The 19,907-nt window shown below is 43.6% G+C and overlaps 1 protein-coding gene across 1 annotated transcript in view; it reads right to left on the bottom strand.

Annotated features, from left to right (window-relative positions):
* The window catches only part of EIF3E (eukaryotic translation initiation factor 3 subunit E), a gene marked incomplete in the record, with an annotated part of 1,040,336 nt that overhangs the window by 50,186 nt on the left and 970,243 nt on the right, over positions 1–19,907 (bottom strand).

Genomic DNA, 19,907 nt, shown 5'->3' with positions numbered 1-19,907 from the left:
ACGTGTGGAAATGAAATCTGTATCTCTGGGACACTATTTAAAACCCATTTGTCCTGGGTTATGAGTTCCCAGATCTTTGCATGAAGAGCAATCTTTCCCCCCAAAGGGGCGGCAATAAGGTAAGTGCTTGGTAATTTTAAAAGAAAGTAATTGAGACTGTTTACCATAGGGGGGTGTCTTTTTATTTCCAGATTTGGAAGTGGAGGCCCCCCATTGCTTAGTTCTGAGAGTCCCCTGGGACTGAAAGCTGGTGCTTTTGGTGTGTCTGGGTTTGGCTTGAGAGGATCTGGAAGGAGTTGGAAAAGACCAATTCTTAGTAGGCCAGTGCCTACTAAATCTTGGAGGTTGCACTTGTAAGAAATGTTTAACAGTTTGCATAGATTTAGCTTTATCTTCCATCCTTTTTAGAACTTCTTCAGCCTTATTGCCAACAGATGGTCCTGATTTAAAGGAGCATCCAACAATTTCACTTTAACATGATCAGGCAAAGATTGTTCCTTAAGTCAAGCATGCCTTCTAAGCCCAGACCCAGTAACAGCAGCCCTGCAAGAGGCCTCTAAAGAATCAAAACCACATTGCAAAGTATGTTTACCAACTTGTTCAGCAGAATGCAATAAATGCTGTAAATCTTTATTTTCCACACAGTCAGGAATCAACATAATTTTCTGTTTAAGCAGTCCAATAATATGCTGTTGATATTTTAACATATGAAATTGGCAGTTTATAGCCCCGATTGCCAAGGTTGCAGAAGTATAAACCTTCTTACCTCATCTATCCAGCACCCTGGAGTCTCTATCAGAAGGGGTAGGATTTTTTAACAGTAGAAGCCTTAATGCCCTTGGGCCCCTGTGAAATGGTTTCTGGATCTGCAACAGGATTTTTGAAAAGGAACTTGTGGGACTCAGGAACCCTGTAGTATGTCAGGTTTACTAGGAGCCGGAGGCAGGGAATCAGGGTCCATACTGGATTCCGAAAACACAACAATGTCGAGTACAGGAGGTATAGCCAAGGGCCTATGCTGAGGTAGAAGAAGGAAATCCCTAAGCCTCTTTTTTGAATCGGAAAATTCCTGACTTTCCCAGTGGAAGTTTCAACAAAAGAAAAATCCTCAGGAGGGGAAGCAGAGGGAATGGAATCCTCTGCATCAGAATCCTCATAAGTAGATATGGACAAATCCAGATCATTAGAAGAGTCAGAAGAAACAGAAACCTGATCAGAAGATTCATAATCAAGCTCAGCTCTAGGCTTCTTAGAGAGGGGGGGGGGGTTACTACCCCTGATTAGAGTAATTAAATCTTCAGCCATTTTGAACATTTGTTTTTTAGGCATAGGGGCCTGAACACGTGGCCTGGGCATCGTTTTTTTAGACATAGATCGAGATTTAGGCCTTAGTAATGAAGGTGGAGTCGATTTAATATGCAAGTCTGTAGGCCTGAATACACCCCTCAGAAGCCGGTGCCTGCACAGCGGCTCCAGACCCATCCAAGGTAGAGACATCCGCGGGTTCCATAGGTGAAGCCTCTCGCGGCATACCGGACTCCGAATGGGTCTCAGTAGAGGCCTGCGAATCAGAAGTAGTGGTTATCAGGGGCTGCAAAAGCACCTCACTGAGTACCGGCGAACTGGCGACAGGCTTAGGAGAAGCGTCGTCGGCAGTTTTGGACCTCGGCGGCCTGTCTCTGTATCTTCGCATTTTTTTCGGAATCCCGGAAGTCAGATGGCTAACAGACGACATTTCTGGATAATTAAACCGAGAACTGAAATATTTAGAGGCAAAAATGTACCGATGATGGATAGTGCACTGATTAAATAAAGCACAAAACCGACAGCAAGATACGTCATGGTCAGGGCCTAGGCAAGGAATACAGTACGAATGAAAATCTTTGTGAGGTATTTTCTTTCCACAAGTAATGCAATTATTAACTTTTACTGACATCGGTAAGGAGCACGAAAAAGTTTCCCCAATGGGGTACTTGGCTTTAAGTTGAAGACTTCGTTTCTGAAACTCGAAAAAGAAAATTTCAGGAGTCGGCCAACTGGCACTTGTGAACTGCTTCTGCTTCGGGCACCACACAGCAAGAAAGACTGATGTAATGGTGTCAGATGCATGTTTTATACCCCTGACGACCTGACATCATGGAAGAAGGGACAGCAACCGACGCAGGACCCAAGACTTTGTTAATCAGGCCGACTGAAGGCAACCTGCCAGCAGGTTACCCAAATGTAATGACTGCAACAGTGAAACACGAAGAACATTCTTGCTGGGGTTAAGGCACAAAGAAAGTATCCAAAAAAAGTACAGTTGTGTACATTTACCATAAATGTAGATGTTCAAATGTATTCACTGTTGCAGTCATTACATTTGGGTTATCTGCTTGCAGGTAGCCCTCAGTCGGCCTGATTAACAAAGTCTTGGGTCCTGCGTCAGTTGCTATCCCATCTTCCATGACAGGTTGTCAGGGGTATAAAACATGCAGCTGACGCCATTACATCAGTTTTTCTTGCCCCAGATGTCAGGTGCCCACCTAATGGGAAGCAATTAAACATAAAAGTACAATGATAAACCTCCAACGAAAAAGCAAATACACCAAAAAGGCTTTTAAGCATAGTAAAGGAAAGCAGAGGTATAGCCAAAAGACGTTCAGGGTCTGGAGGGAGGGTAACCAGGACTGCAACAGTGAATACACTCGAACATCTACATTTATGGTAAGTGTACACAACTGTACTAGGTTCTTCGTATTTCAATGTTGCAGTCATTACTTTTGGGTAGATTCCCAAAGCTATGATTGGAAGAGGAATTTAGATAGCATTAGGGCCAGCTATAAGGCCCTGCAAGACTGCAGTGGCAAAGCCAGCTCTGGATTTAGAGAAATTGGCAAATGAAAATGCTTGGTGAAAGTATGTACAGAACTCCAGGTAGCAGCTTCTAGGATGCCCTGGTAGGGACACCTCTGAGAAAGGCTGTAGAGGTAGATGCAGCCCTGGTGGAGTGAGGTCTGATCCCCTGGGGGATAGGTGATCCATGGTGCTTATAGCATAAATTAATGCAATGGCCTATCCATTTAGAAATGGTTTGCTTTAAAATAGCCTTCCCCTCTGCCCCTGCAGCAAATGCCACCAGCAGTTCTTCAGATTTCCTTTGAGGTTTAGTCCTGTCCAAGTAGAATCTAAGTTGTCTGTGCACATCTAAGGAATGCAGTATCCATTCCCCTTTATTCTGTGGATTGGGAAAGAAGGTTGGCAAATGAATGGACTGATTAAGAGCCACACTGGATACCACCTTGGGCATGAAGGATGGATTGGTTCTGAGGGACACCCTGTCCGCATGAAAGATGATGAAAGGCTCCACTGCCATAAGGGCCTGTAATTCAGATACCCTTCTAGCTGAAGTGATTGCTAAAAGGAAAGCTATTTTCCAAGAAAGAAATTTTAAGTCTGCAGTAGCAGCTGGCTAGAAAGGACGTAGAGTGAGTTTCTCCAAGACAAAGTTAAGGTCCCATGCTGGGGTTGGAGCTCTCCTGGGTGGTCTCAAATTTATGGCCCCTCTGAGGAACTGCTTGAGCAGTGGAGGAGAGAAGAGAGGAGGTTCTGTGTTATAATGAGCTGAAATGGCTGAGGCATGGATTTTAATGGAGGAAAAAAACAGGCCCTTGTGAAGCATCTCAATTAAGTATTGTAAAATTTGAGGTAAATTGGGCGCTGCTGTGCTCATCCCTTGAGATTGGTTCCAGACAAAGAATATTTTCCATCTTTCAGCATAAGATTTTCTAGTACTAGGCCTCCTTGCCTCTAAAATGATATCCATCACAGGTTTACTGAGGGACAGTAAAGGAGAGATTATGTAATTAGCCAGGCTGCAAGGTTCAGTGTTAGAAGCTGAGGACGCAGAATCTGGTTCTCCTGCTGAGACAACAGGGAAGGAGTCTGAGGCAAGTGCCATGGGGATAACCGTGACACAGTGTGCAGAAGGAGGTACCAGTGTTGGCACGGCCAGTCTGGAGCAATCAAAATCATCCTTGGTTTGTCCTGTTTGATTTTTAGTAGTACTTTGGAGAGCAGAGGCAGAGGGGGGAAGGCATAGACTGATAGGTTTTTCCGGCTGAAGGACAGAGCATCCACTTTCTAGGCTGGTTTGTGGGGAGTTGTGCAAAATTTGTCCAACTGGTAGTTCTGGGGAGAGGCAAACAGATCTATAACTGGGCTCCCCCATTTGCTTGTCAACATGCTGAAAATCCTTGGTTCCAGTTTCCACTCGTGTGGGTCCATGAGGTTTCTGCTTAGTCCATCTGCCAGTGTATTTAATTTTCCTGGCAGGAATTGAGCTTGTAGGTGCACTTGGTAGCTTAAAGGCTGTGTTCCACAATGCCATGGCTAGTCTGCAGAGGGGGTAAGAATGTGTACCCCCCTGTTTATGTACCACATTACAGTGGTGTTGTCTGTCTTTACCATTAGTTGTCCTGGAAGAATGTGGTCCTTGAAGGCTGTCAGAATTCTATACAGCTAACATTTCTTCTTGACTGATATGCAGGTGCATTTGACTTTGGTTCCATTTGCCCTGAATGCACTTCTCTGCCAGGTGAGCCCCCCATGCATAGTCTGATGCGTCTGTTAGAGTTTGGGCGGCAGGGGGTGGTGTGATAGGTAGTCCCTTGTTTTGGTGGCAGGACTCTGCCCACCAAAGTAACTCTAGGTATAGGCAAGGTATGATAGGAATCATTGTTTCTAGATCCTGAGAATGTTGACACCACTGGCTTTTTAGATACCACTGTAGTTGCCTCATATGCAGTCTTGCATATGGAATTAGAAGAATGCAGGAGGCCATGAACCCCAAGGCTTGCAGTATTTGTCTTGCAGAAAGCAGGGTTTTTGTGGCCACATGTTTGAAGTAGGTTGTCAAATGAATTTATTTCTCTGGTGTGAGGTAAGCCATCTGGGAAGTTATATTCAAGCTTGCTCCCACGAATATAATTTGTTGACAGGGTACCAGGTGTGATTTCTTTTCGTTTATGGTGTACCCCAGACAAGTTAAAACCCTTTGTACAAAGGCCAGATGATTCAAAAGTATGTCCTGGCTTTCTGCCTGAATTAGACAATCGTCCAGGTATGGGTATATTTAAATATTTCTTTGCCTGCAAAATGCAATAACTGGAGCTAGGCACTTTGTAAATACCCTGGGCACAGTAGATAAGCCAAAGGGCAGTGCAGAGAACTGATAGTGCGTGTAGCCTGCTTTGAAGCATAGGTATCTTCTGCAAGATTCCTTGATTGGGATGTGCAGGTATGCTTCTTTTAAATCTAGAGTTGCCAATCAGGCATCTTTGCCTAGCACAGGAAGTAACTGGTGAAGAGTCAGCATCTTGAATTTTAGAATCTCCAAAAAGGTGTTTAGAGCAGACAGGTCCAGGATAGGACGCCATGAATGGTCTTTTCCGGGTACCAGGAAAAGTCCCGAGTAGAAACCTTGTCCCTTTTCCTCTTCTGGTACCAGTTGAATAGCCCCCTTGCTTAAGAGAGAAAGTACTTGTTTTGGGGCCTCTGCCCACTGATTTGGGGGTAGGTCCGGCCACCCGCTTGGTGTTGGCAACGTGTGGAAGTGAAATATGTATCCCTGGGACACTATATTTAAAACCCATTTGCCCTGGGTGATGAGTTCCGAATTCTTTGCATGAAGAGCAATCTTTCCCCCCAAAGGGCCAGTCAGTTGATAAGTGCTTGGACATTTTAAAAGGAAATCATTGAGGCAGTTTACCACAGGGGAGAGTCTTATTATTTCCAGATTTGGAAGTGGAGGCCCCCCACTGCTCAGTTCTGTGTGTCCCCTGGGACTGAAACCTGGGTTTTTTTCTGTGTCTGGGTTTGGCTTGAGAAGACCTGGAAGGGGCTGGAAAGGACTAATTCTTAGAGGGACAGTGCCTACTAAATCTAGGAGGCTGAACTTGTAAAAAATCTTTAACAGTTTGCATAGATTTAGCTTGATCTTCCATCTTTTTAAGAACTTCCTCAGCCTTGTTGCCAAAAAGGCGGTCCTGATTTAAAGGAGCATCCAACAATTTAACTTTAACATGATCAGGCAAAGATTGCTCCTTAAGCCAAGCATGCCTTCTGAGCACAGACCCAGTAACAGCAGCCCTGCAAGAGGCCTGTAATGAATCAAAACCACACTGCAAAGTATGTTTTCCAACTTGTTCAGCAGAATGCATTAAATCCTGTAATTCTTTATTTTCCACAGTCAGGAATCAACATAATTTTCTGTTTAAGCAGTCCAGTACATGTTGCTGATACTAACATATGAAACTGGCAGTTTAAAGCCCTAATGGCCAAGGTTGCAGAAGTGTAAACCTTCTTACCCCATCTATCCAGCGCCCTGGAGGCTCTATCAGAAGGGGTAGGATTTTTAGCAGTAGAAGCCTTAATGCCCTTGGGCCCCTGTGAAATAGTCTCTGGATCTGCAATAGGATTTTTTAAAAGGAACTTGTGGGACTCAAGGACCCTGTAGTATCTGTCAGGTTTTCCGGGAGCAGGAGGCAGGGGCCAAACTAGATTCCGTAAAAGCATCATCAACAATGTCTAGTACAGGTAGGGTTACCACCTGTCCCACTTTGCGAGGGACAGTCCCTCTTTGGCCAGTTGTGTCCTGCAAAAAAACAGTAAAAATGGCAAATGTCCTGAGGTTTTAGGACAAAATTATTTCCTATATTTTATGTAATAGTTGCATAAAACAGTTATTCTGAATCTGAAACAACTAAATGTTATAAGAAACAGAATAAGCAACTAAAATGCTACAAGAATAATATTTTACTTAGGCAGAAAAGTGAAGTTCTGCCCTTTGTACTGGCCGTGGGTATGTTTCGGCCTGCAAAATCTGACATTTGTACCAAAAATGTCCCACTTTGGACATTTGAAAAGGTGGCAACCCTAAGTACAGGATGAATAGCTAAAGGCCTATGCTGAGGTAGGAGAAGGAAATCCCTAAGCCTCTTTTTTGAATCAGAAAAATCCTGGCTTTCCCAGTGGAAATGCTCCCTTAGAATATGTAAGGTTTCCCCAAAAGAAAAATCCTCAGGAGGGGAAGCAGAGGGAATGGAGTCCTCTGCATCAGAATCTTCATAAGTAGATAAGGGCAAATCCAGATCATCAGAAGAATCAGAAAAAAAAGAATCCTGATCACAAGACTCATAATCAACTTTAGTCCTAGGCCTCTTAGAAGGGGGGATTGGCTACCCCTGATCAGAGTTATTAGATTTTCAGCCATTCTTATCACTTGTTTTTAGGCATAGAGGCTTGAACATGTGGCCTGGCGTCGGTTTTTTAGGCATGGATTGAGATTTAGACCTAACTAAAGAAAGAGGAGTCAGTTTAATATGCAAGTCCATAGGCCTGAATACACCCTCAGAAGCTGGTGTCTGCACAGCGGCTCCGGACCCATCCAAGGTAGAGACATCCACAGGTTCCATAGTTGAAGCATCTCTCGGCATACCGGACTTCAAATGGGTCTCAGTAGAGGCCCGCGAAACAGAAGTAGTGGGTATCAGGAGCTGCAAAAGTGCCTCACTGAGTACCGGTGAACTGGTGACTGGCTTAGGAGAAGCGTCGGCGGCAGTTTTGTACCTCGGCGGCCTGTCTCTATCTTTATCTTTGCATTTTTACGGACTCCCGGTAGTCGGATGGCTAACTGACGACATTTCTCGATAATTAAACCGAGAACCGAAATATTTAGAGGCGAAAATATACAGACGGATAGTGCGCTGATTAAATAAAGCACAAAACAGACAGCAAGGTACATTGTAATCAGTTCCTAGGCAAGGAATACAGTACAAATGAAAATCTTTATGAGGTATTTGCTTTCCACAAGTAATGCAATTATTAACTTTTACTGACATCGGTAAGGAGCAAGCAAAAGTTTCCGAAACAGGGTACTTAGCTTTAGTTGAAGACTTCGGTTCTGAAACTCGAAAATGAAAATTTCAGGAGTCGGCCGACTGGCACTTGCGAACTGCTTCTGCTTCGGGCACCGAAAGACTGATGTAATGGTATCGGTTGCATGTTTTATATCCCTGACGACCTGACGTCATGGAAGAAGGGACAGCAATCGACGCAGGACCCAAGTCTTTGTTAATCAGGCCAACTGAGGGCTACCTGCAAGCAGATAACCCAAATGTAATGACTGCAACAGTGAAACACGAAGAACATCAGTGCTCTGAACGTGGTGTGATGGCCATCAGGTGCAAAGTCCTGTAAGTCTTCCTCCCCATTACCGAAAAAAAAAAATCTACATCCATAAGACAAGCAAAACCAATGAACCCGAAGACATGAGATCTCAAAAGATCAACCTCTGGACTGAAGAGCCTCTGAGGCCCAGAAAAGGATGAAAAACTACCATTTCTTCTGGGAATAGAGGAGATGACAGAATGAAGCATCAATCCACTTTTAGGAAAAGACAGTCTCTGCCTTTCTCTCATTCAGAGTACAAGCCTGTCCCAAGAATACCAGTGCAATGGAAATATACTTGTAAAAGTCTTATAGAAGGAGGACCAGTGAATTTTAGAATGTGACTGAGAAGATCCAAATCCTGGACCCACTGGCCCATCAAAGTTATTTTCCAAAGTGGGGCACAGTAGAACTAACAACCTCCCCCAAAGAAAGCACAGAATGTACATCAGGCTTAAATGACACACAGCAGGGAGTGCCAATTCCTACGCAAAGCCAAAATCTGTAGATGTGAACCACTGACTACCTGTTCTTTCTTTGAAGGTAATGAGACATCATCCCATTTTTAAGAGTGGAGGGGTTCTCAAAGGAAGGTAAGTAAAATAGCCCTTCCTCATGGCACAAACCTGCCATCTCTTCAGGAGTTCGGCCAAGTCCTTGGTTGCCTGGCTAATACTACTCTTTAAATTGGGAGACCAAAACAGGTCCCATGAGGAAAATAACATCAGCCATGCAATCCGTGCAGGCACACAAAGCTCTGCAGCCTCAGAGACAGTTTTGCACATTATAGAGAGAGTAAGATGGAAACCCACTTGAGTGGTCAGAGAATCTGGAATAAGTCCTCTTTCAGGGTCTTAGTGTCATTACTACTAAGGAACACTGGAATCTGGATGTCAAAGATGTATAGTTAGGTACCTAAAGTGCCAACATGGCAAAAGAACAAATTTTTTCATTATATCTGTCCAAAGGTTTTGCCTTCCTGTCAGGCAGACATATATAGAAATGTTATGGTCTCTACAGCCAGTGCTGTTCCAGAACGACCTCTAATGAACACTGGCCATCTTCGGAGCAGCAGGGGAAGAATCAGAGTGCCTCAAGGGTTCAAATACAGCATTTCTGAATGGTGGCTACAAGAGAAGAGGAGACAGACTAACCCCTTTTAACCCCTGTTAAAATGCCAGGTTTTTGGGATTTAAAAAAAATGACTCCACAATAAATCATTTCAAAACTTTTACCACCTTTAGTGTGACCTATAACCTGTACAATTCAACTGAAAAACGAACAAATCTGTTAGGGGAAAAAATATAAAAAAAAATAAAAAAACATACAATAGGCTGGTTGCATAAGTATGCACACTCTTAAGCTAATACTTTGTGGAAGCACCTTTTGATTTAATTACAGCATACAAGTCTTCTTGGGTACACAGCTCCCATCAATTAAAGAGACTCTGATTAACCCCAAATAAAGTTCAGCTGTCCAAGTACGATTTTCCTGACATTTACTCAAGTTGCCTGCTACAGCACAAGCCATGGTTTGCAGAGAGCTTACATCAAAGGAATCTCATTGTTGAAAGGTATCAGTCAGGAGAAGGGTACAAAAAAATTTCCACAGCATTGGCTATACCAAGGAACACAGCGAAGACGGACATCAAAAAATGGAGAAAATGTGGGACAACAGTGATGTTGCAAAGAACTGGATGCCCTTCTAAACTTGTTGAAGAGACTAGACGAAAACTGGTCAGGAAGGCTGCCAAGAGACCTACAGCAACACTGAAGAAGCTTCAGGAATTTCTGGCAAGTACTGGTTGTGTACTACATGTGACAACAATCCCCTGTATTCTCCACATGGCTGGGCTATGGGGTAGGGTTGCAAGAAGGAAGCCTTTTCTTGCACAGAAAAAAATCCAGACCCGGCTAAAATCTGCAAAACAATGCATCACATCTCCCAAAAGCATGTGGGAAAATGTGTTATGGTCTGATGAGACCAAGGTTGAACTTTCTGTCTACAATTCCAAAAGGTACGTTTGACGCAAAAACACTTTGCATCACCAAAAGAACACCATCCCCACAGTGAAGCATGGTGGTGGCAGTATCATGCTCTGGGGTTGCTTTTCTTCAACTGGAACTGGGGCTTTAGTCAAGTTGGAAGAAATTATGAACAGTCCCAAATACCAGTCATTTTTGGCCCAAAACCTTTATGTATACACTTCCATAGTACCGGAATACAAAAGTGACCACCCCCTTTCAATCTATCTTGCTGTTTTAAAAATAGTGACTCTCAACTAAACTTTTAGACAGGTAAAACTTAAGTTATCTACTTCCACATCTAATTCCTCTAGTGCAGACTGCAGTGTTTAGGATAAACCATTTTTTCATCTTACCTTTAAGCATCTACTGCAAGACCACCAGTTATTGGAGAGCCCACATTCTGGCTCTCGGTAGTCATCTTGGGATTAGTGCTTCTGTGTTCTCCTGGTGAGAGGAGGAGTGCAGTTACATTATTTCTTGCAGACTGTTGATCACCAGGAAGCTTAAGAACTGCTTTATAGATGACAGCTTGGAATCTGTGCTTACATTCTGATCCTGGTGAGAGTAGGGGCAGAGTGCATTGATTCCTGACTCTTTCTGGTTGGAGTCCCTGTGACTAGCACTTGGCTCTAAAACCTGTTGGAAAGCACCAGGAAGGCTTAAACTGATACAAGCACTCAACTCTCCTTGTTAATAAAAAGAAATTAATTGTAGGCACTAAACAGCCTATAACTGCAAAGTACCTTGCCAAGGTAAGGGAAAACAGCTCTTGTACTTTACACAAAAAATAAATAAATAAAGCACCTAACCAGGCATGTCCAAGGGTCAGCTTCCAGTGATTTCTCCTGTCCACCTGGTGAATCTGGGCATACTGGGGCAATGCACCAATTGCCTCATGTACACAGAAAAAGTACAGTTTTGTACCTACCATAAATGTAGATGTTCGAGTGTCTTCACTGCTGCAGTCACTACACTTGGGTTATCCTGCTGTCAGGCGGGCCTGCAGTCGGCCTGAGTTCCAAAGTCTTGGTCCGGCGTCAGTTGATGTTGTCTCTTCCCTGACGTCAGTGCGCCAGGGGTATATAAGAAGCAGCCGACGCCATTTTCTTCAGTTTTTCTTGCCCCAAATGTCAGGTGCCCCCAAAAATGGTAGGCAGTACATATTGCTAATAAAACGTACAAAAAAGGTAAAAATAAAACCTTCAGTAACGAGCAACTACACCACACAGGTAGTATAGGTTAGTCTCAGATAAGAAAGAGGGGCTGGTGGGTAGGTAACCTGGACTGCAGCAGTGAAGACACTCTAATATCTACATTTATGGTAGGTACAAAACTGTACTATGTTCATCGTGTTTCACTGCTGCAGTCATTACACTTGGGTAGAAAACCAAAGATGAGTTTGGGTGGCTGGCTCTAAAAAGGATTTGGTGTGGTTATGAGGCCTTGCAGCACTGCAGTGGCAAAGCCAGCTCTGGATCTAGAATAAAGAGGCAAATGGCAAAGCTTGGTAAAGGTGTGCACTGAACTCCAAGTTGCAGCTTCCAAGATATCTTTGGTAGGTACTCCTCTAAGGTAGGCAGTAGAAGTGGCATTTGCCCTGGTGGAATGTGGTCTAATATTACTAGGTACAGGTTTCCCATGTTGTGTGTAGCAGAACCGGATACAGTGTCCTATCCACTTTGAAATTGTCTGCTTTGAAATAGGCTTTCCCTATGATCCTGCAGCATATGATACAAACAATTGTTCTGATTTTCTGAAAGCTTTTGTTTTGTCCAAGTAGAAGCGCAATTGCCTGTGTATGTCCAAGAAATGCAGAAGTCTCTCCCCTTTATTCTGGGGATTTGGATAAAATGTTGGCAAGTGAATAGTTTGGTTAAGAGCCACACTGGATACCACCTTAGGCATAAAAGGTAGGGTTTGTTCTTAAAGAAACCCTGTCTTGGTGGAAAATGATGAAAGGCTCCACTGCCATTAGTGTCTGCAGTTCTGAGACTCTTCATGCTGAGGTTATTGCCAGAAGCAGAGCAGTTTTCAATGATATATATTTTAACTCTGCTGAATTGGCTGGTTCAAACGGAGGCAAAGTGAGCTTTTCCAAAATGAAATTGAGGTCCCAAGTTGGTGTTGGTGCTCTCCGGGGTGGTCTTATGTTTTTACCCCCTCTGAGGTACTGCTTTAGCAATGGGTGGGAGAAAATAGGAGGATCTGTGTTGTAATGAGCCGAGATGGCAGAAGCGTGAATCTTAATGGATGAGAAGGATAGTCCTTTGTCCAGCATCTCAGTCAAGTATTGTAGAATCTGAGGAATGTTAGGGACTAGAGCCTGGTTCCAGGCACAGAATTTCTTCCACTTGTCTGAATAAGATTTCCTGGTGCTAGGCCTCCTGGCCTCCAAAATGACATCCATAACAGCTTTAGAGAGAGAAATAGTCTGTTTGGCTAATGAATCTGCCATGCAGACAGGTTTAAGGTTTTGAGCTGACTGTGCAGAATCTGATTGTTTTGCTGAGTCAGAAGGTGTGGAATTTGAGGCAAAATCCAAGGTGAGCCTTGAGCCAAGTTATTTAAGATTGGGTACCAATGCTGGCGTGGCCAGTCTGGAGCAATTAGAATCATCTGTGTTTTTTCTTGTCTGGCTTTTAGGAGTACCCTTGTAAGGAGAGGCAAAGGTGGGAAGGCATAAACATGTAGGCTTTTCCAGCTGAACAAAAGAGCATCCACTTGCCATGCTTGTGTGTGATAAGTCCTTGTGCAGAATTTTTGTAGTTGGTAATTCAGTGGTGAGGCAAAAAGATCTATGTCCGGGCACCCCCATTTTTGCATTATCATGCTGAAGATTTGTGGATTTAATTTCCACTCGTGAGGATCCATGATGTTTCTGCTTAAGTTGTCTGCCAGAGTGTTTTTCTTTCCTGGCAGGAATTGTACTTGCAGATGAACTTAACAGGTTAGAGCTGTGTTCCACAAGGTCATGGCTTGTCTGCATAGGGGGTAAGAATGAGTGCCCCCTTGTTTGTTTATGTACCACATTACCGTGGTGTAGTCTGTCTTTAATAGTAATTGTCCTGGATGTAGAAGACCCTTGAAAGCTGTAAGGGCATTTTGTACAGCCAACATCTCTTTTTGATTGATGTGAAGATGCATTTGGTCTGTGGTCCATGTGCCCTGAATACATTTTCCTGCCATGTGTGCTCCCCAGGCGTAATCCGAGGAGTCTGTTGTTAAAGTCTGCCTGGCTGTGGGGAGAGTGAAAGGCTGACCCTTGTTGAGGTGACATGCCTGTGCCCACCATCGAAACTCCTGTTGTAAGCAGGGAATTAGTGGTATTACTGTCTCCAAGCTGTGAGAATGTTGAGACCAAACACTTTTTAGGTACCATTGTAATTTCCTCATATGCAGTCTTGCATATGGAATTAGTAGTATGCAGGATGCCATGAATCCCAAGGTCTGCAGAATTTTTCTTGCAGGGAGTTGGGACTTTGTTGCCATCAATTGAAAATACTGAGTCAGTTGTCCTTGTTTGTCTGGCGTGAGATAAGCCATCTGGACCGTTGTATTTAAGCTGGCACCCAGGAATATTATCTCTTGTGAGGGCACTAGTTTTGATTTCTTTACGTTTACTGTGTACCCTAGGCAACTTAATCTTTTTACGAATGACAGATGCTGTTGAAGAATGTCCTTACTCTCTGCTTGAATCAGGCAGTCGTCCAGATATGGATATATTTGAATTCCTTTTTGTCTGCAAAATGCAATTACTGGTGCCAGGCACTTGGTAAAGACCCTGGGCGCAGTAGATAAGCCAAAGGGCAGTGCAGAGAATTGGTAGTGCATTGAACCAGCTATGAATCTGAGGTATCTTCTGCAATTTTGCCTGATAGGGACATGCAGGTATGCCTCTGAGGTCCAACGTAACAAGCCAAGCTTTTTTGTGGCAGGTCTGGCATTCCTTTTAGCCTTGGAAAACTGTGAAAGTGGAACCTGTAACCTTGAGAGACAATATTCAGCACCCATTTGTCTTGGGTGATTGTTTGCCAGTTTTGAGAAAAAAGTGCTAGTTTCCCCCCTAAGGGAGCTGCCAAAATGGAAGAATTTGGCATTGGAAGGGGGACGTCATTGGAACGGTTTCCTGTAAGGTTGTGACTTGTCCTCACCTCCTTTTGGGTTTGAAGCACCCCACTATCGTGGTCTGTAAGATCCTTGTGGCTGAGATCTGCCTCTTGGGCATCTGTATCTGCCTCTTTGTGGCCTGTCTGACACTGGAAAGGACCAATTCTTTGTAGGCCAATTTCTGCTAAATCGTGGTGGCTGCACCTGTAAGAAATCCTTCACTGTTTGCATAGATTTTTGCCTTATCCTCCATTTTCTTGAATACCTCTTCTGCCTTAATACCAAATAAATTATCTTGCTGCAAAGGAGCATCCAATAATTTTGCCTTAACATGATCTGTTCTTTTAACCAAGCATGCCTTTGAATCACAGATCCTGTAACTGCTGCTCCAAGAAGCTTCTAATGAATCAAAACCACATTGCAAAGTATGCTTTCCCACTTGTTCAGTTGCATGCAATAAATCCTGCATTTCCTTATAGTCAGGTTGTTCTGCATTTGTATTCATTTTCTGTTTTAATTGAGACAGTAAGTATTGTTGATATTTAAGCATATGAAACTGGCAATTTAGAGCCCTCACTGCTAAAGTTGCAGAGGTGTAAACTTTCTTTCCCCATCTGTCTAATGCTCTAGAGTCCCTATCTGAGGGAACAGGATTCTTAGCCGTGGAAGCCTTAACCCCTTTGGGACCCTAGGAAATAGTTTCTGGGTCAGCAACGGGGTTTTTATAAAGAAATTTGTGAGAGTCAGGGACTCTGTAGTACGTGTCTGGCTTGACTGGAGCTGGGGGTAAAGAATCAGGATTTAAACTAGATTCAGAGAACACATCCTCCACAATGTCCAACACTGGCGGAATAGCAAGGGGCCTGTGCTGAGGCAGTAAAAGAAAGTCTCTGAGCCTTTTCTTGGATTCTGAGTAATCCTGGCCCTCCCAATGGAAATGCTTCCTCATGGTATGTAAAGTTTACCCAAAAGACTAATCCTCAGGAGGAGAAGCTGAAGGAATTGATTCCTCAGCATCAGAATCCTCATAGGGGGGTAAAGAATATCCCTGGTCTGAAGAGGAATCAGAATATATTGAAACCTGGTCAGAGGAATCATAATCTGTATCCTGCCTAGGCCTTTTATCAGGAGAGGGATGGGAACCCCTGTTCAGAGTTATCAAGTCTTCGGCCATCTTGAGCATCTGTTTTTTAGGCATGGAGGCCTGTCCAGGTGAATGCTGTACTTGCTTCTTTGTCTTTAATGTAGGCTTAGTCTTGGCTGTAGTTGCAATGGTAAGTTGAGTAGGCCTGAAAACACCCTCAGAAGCTGATGCCTGCTCAGCGGCTCCGGACTCATCTGAAGGGTTAATCTCTGTTGGCCCAACACCTTGTGTATCCAGAGGCCTAGTCACCTCCACGTGGGAGTCGGTCGCGGCCTGTGGTTCTGAGGTAGCAGGTGTCAGGGGCTGCGAAAGCGCCTCACTGAAAACCGGGGAACCGGCGACTGGCCTAGAAGAGGCTTCGTCGTCAGTTTTGGGCCTCGGATGCCTTTCCTTATCTTTATCTTAGCATTTTTTGTGCATTCCGGTCGTCGGTTGTTCCGACGGCATTGTATAATTAAACCTTCGCCCAAAGTAATGGCGAGCAAAATCAAACAGACGTTTTATAGTGCGTTTGTTAAATCTAGCACAAAACCGACAACTAGTGACGTCGTGATCTGGGCCTAGGCATGGAATGCAGTAAGAATGAAAATTCTTATGAGGTATTTGCTTCCCACAAGAAATGCAATTATTAACTTTTACTGACATCGGTCTGAGGCAAGAAAAAGTTTCCCCAATGGGGTACTTCGCTTTACTGAAGACTTCGGTTCTGAAATCGAATTTGAAATCTCAGGAGTCGGCCGACTGGCACTTGAGAACTGCTTTTGCATCTCGCGGCAAAAAAGACTGAAGAAAATGGCGTCCGCTGCTTCTTGTATACCCCTGGCACACTGACATCAGGGAAGAGGCAACAGCAACCGACGCTGGACCAAGACTTTGGAACTAAGGCCGACTGCGGGCCCCGCCTGACGGCAGGATAACCCAAGTGTAATGACTGCAGCAGTGAAACACGATGAACATCTCCATTAGGGACTCAGTGTGCTTCTCCTTGCAGAGCCTTTCACAGGTGGGCTCAAGGGGTAGGGAAGAATTCACCCAAGCTCTCCTGTGGGGAAGGCAATTCAGACCAGGGTGTCTATTATGCCTCTGAAGTCCTCTGACCTGGGATGGCTCAATGGTTGAGCAGGTGCCTGTTCAAGCTGGAAGGTTTAAGATGACCTCTAACAATTCTGCAGTAGTACTCAGGGTCAAATCCTCTGGCACTAATCGCATCGCTTCAGAAGGGACAGTGGTGCCATCCATCAGCCTAGATGACTCCAGCGTTGAAGTCAGTAAAGCGGACTTCAGCACTGAAAAATTAAATGCTAAGAGCTCAGACAACAATGGCCCTGAAAAAGTCAATACCAGAGTTGGCAGTAACAGCCCTCAGAACCGATTATTTTGGCCTAGGTGGGTTAGCACAGTCACTCCGCCGGTACTGAGAGCATCAACACCAAGGAAGTCAAATTCTGAGATGACAAGAACACTGGTATGGAATCTCTGGCCAGTTTCAGTACTACCATGCTGAAACTGGGAGCTGAGTAGAAACTTTGATGAAAGGAACTTGGATTTCTTTTTGCACCATCCTAGGTATAGAGGATGTCTATCCTCTGTACTGTAGGGACGTGACCAGGAGCACACTGTTCACAGATCAGAAGGTTGCTCGACAATCAGGTGTGCAGGCTGTTTAAAAAATGTCACCCTACTGATAAAAAAATCCATACAGGTGAAGAAGCATCTTGTGTAACAGCAAAGTAGGAACAGGAAAGGATAGCACATTAATCTTTAAACTGTCAATTATGCACTGAATGGACTGCAAAGTTTAGTGTCATGGCAACCTTATACTGCATCACAGTACCCTCTATATTCCAAAGTGAACAAGAGCAGCATGCACTATGAACACCGCTCTAGACCATGGGTGCACAAGAGTAGGTTCCATACATCTGCAAGCACACAGGCTCATACATCTACTGTTCCCAAGTGACTGCCACTGCCATTTGTATGTCCTCACCAGGTAATACCCCTTCCCTGTCTGCACAATGTGCTGCTCCTTTCTACTGCTGCTAATGTTTCTGTGCTGTTCAGCATGCACTTTAACCTTACACTCCACATGGATAGTACTGTTGTTGCTCTTAGGAGCTACCTGCTGTCTCCTACAGTCTTGTATGTATGATCTTGTCTGAATATGATTTTGGAAGCCAATTCTCCACTTCAGTGTTTTCATTCATCTTTGACACACACTGAGCATTCAATATTTAATTGCTGAATGAACAAAATCAGAGATTATGCAACCTTTTCTATTACTTAATGTATGTCATTGGCCCAGCTGTTTGATGAAAGTATCCTAGGATTGCTTATATAGGACAGTTTAGTCAATAGATACCTTAACACATATAGATGACTCTGAAGCTGCCAAAGTCACCTGTACTCACACATTTAACATCTGTTGACCAGGAACGTCAGACTAGGACAGGGCCTACTTTCAGCGGAGACCCAGGGAGAAATGATCCAGATGCATGTCTTTGAAATGTCGGAGGAAACCAGAGTACCTGGAAGAAACCCATGTGAATACAGGGGGGACATGCTGACTCTGCAGAGAGGGCACCCCAGCCGAGAATCAAACCGAAGAACCTCTTGCTGTGAGGCGACAACGTTAACTGCTGCACCCCTGCGCCACCCATATGTATTTTGGTAAAGCATTTTCAGTGACACGTGATCAAAGGAGTGACAGACAGGTTGGCCAGCAGCGATAAAGTCGACGTGCGTGCTACTAAACTTGTGTTAAACATCACTCAGATTAACCCTTCAACATCAGATCCTGTATTACCTTCAGCACTGAAGTAAAAGGTCGTAATTACTGTGTAAGATGACTTTCTTTTTACCATATTAAAACATAATAAAAACCATTTAAAAATTAAAAAAATAATACTGTTATGTTGTTCAGGATGTCACTCAATTACTCCACTGGTACAGTAATCGTGCTAGACAACTACCTTGTAGTCTCTCATTAGAATCAATGGGAAACATAACTGAGATGTGAAAGGTCATGCTATCACTACAGCTTATCAAATGTACCCATGAATACCTTAACAGGACATAGGTAGTCAACCAATGTTTTATTACACCCTCTAATGGACAATTTCTGCTTGCATATACAGAATTTTTTTTTTATTTACTGGTAGTATTTCAGACAGATGTATGAGGAATTGTAACAGACTCTGCCCACAGCACAATACATTTTTTTACCATAAGCATGGGGGAAGGGGTCCTAGAGCAGCAGGCTAACATATCTTACTGTGGTCATGTTTTACACCACTTTTGGCAATCATATACTAAAGGTGATCAACAAATGTTGCACTATAGCCATGAACCAGACAGGAGAACCAAGCACTAACTGTCAGTGATGTTCAAGTAACAATTTTTTTTTTTGCCACAGTAAATGCAAAATCTTCTCTTTTAAAGTAGGAGAGCAAAACCAGCAAATAACTGCCTTGCCTGATTGGATACTGTTAGTCCAAAATCTTTATGACTAATCTCTATCAGGATCGCTTCTTTTCACTAATCCAGTCTTCTGGGTCAACAGAGCTTGCCACACATTTGCTCATTTCCACTTTCACCCATACTCTGATCAGTTTTTCGATCTTCTGTAGCCTCTGTTACTGACAACCACAAGTACGGTTTTCTTGGTGTTCCAGTTTGACTTCTACTAAAGCTGTCTAATGCTTTTTTTTAATCTCATTTTACAAATTCTGAAGGCTGGCAATTTCCTTAAGCCTGCCAAACCCACTTACACACGAAGCAAGACTATACAACTAGCAAATATTAAATACCTGAGAAAAAGCCATATCTTATTTTCACTGAAAAGCAGAAATACACAAGGTAAAGCAGAGTCAAAACTTGAAAATGAAAGTAAATCAGTAACCATTAAAAGCTTCAAAGATGCACTGAAAGGACATATCTTTACTGAATCTACCTGCAACCGTTACCATGAAATGGTTAGGTAACATACCATCCTATATATTATGAATTACAGAATGCAGAATGCATTTTTAATAAACTTTTCTGAACACCTTAGTGCAGCACCTTATATGCAAAGATTTCACATACTTATAGGGGTTTACTATTGACATTTCGATTCCACTTCAGTTGACCATTTAGAATGTCGACCCGAATTACTGAATCCAGAATGCCGAAAAGTAAACCAAAGAGAAAATGAATACATCGACAACCGTGGTTTGATGTATTCGACAAAGCAGGACGTGACGTCACTCACCTCCTGTTATGCACATTAACGCACCGTTAAACTCTACAGTCAATGCTACTTTAATTCTACTATTTTGCAAGGGGGAATGCACCCCCACACCCCCTGCACATTAAATATTCCAACTCTGAGATCGCACTACAGTGAGGAAATGGGCCAATTCCCTGCTCCTCAATGAACCGCA

Source organism: Protopterus annectens, chromosome 3.part0 (genome assembly GCF_019279795.1).
Source record: "Protopterus annectens isolate FY-2018-M chromosome 3.part0, PAN1.0, whole genome shotgun sequence".
In the NCBI taxonomy this organism is placed as follows: domain Eukaryota; kingdom Metazoa; phylum Chordata; order Ceratodontiformes; family Protopteridae; genus Protopterus; species Protopterus annectens.
Note: the sequence above shows the minus strand (reverse complement) of the source record. Positions and strands in the feature narration are given on the sequence as shown.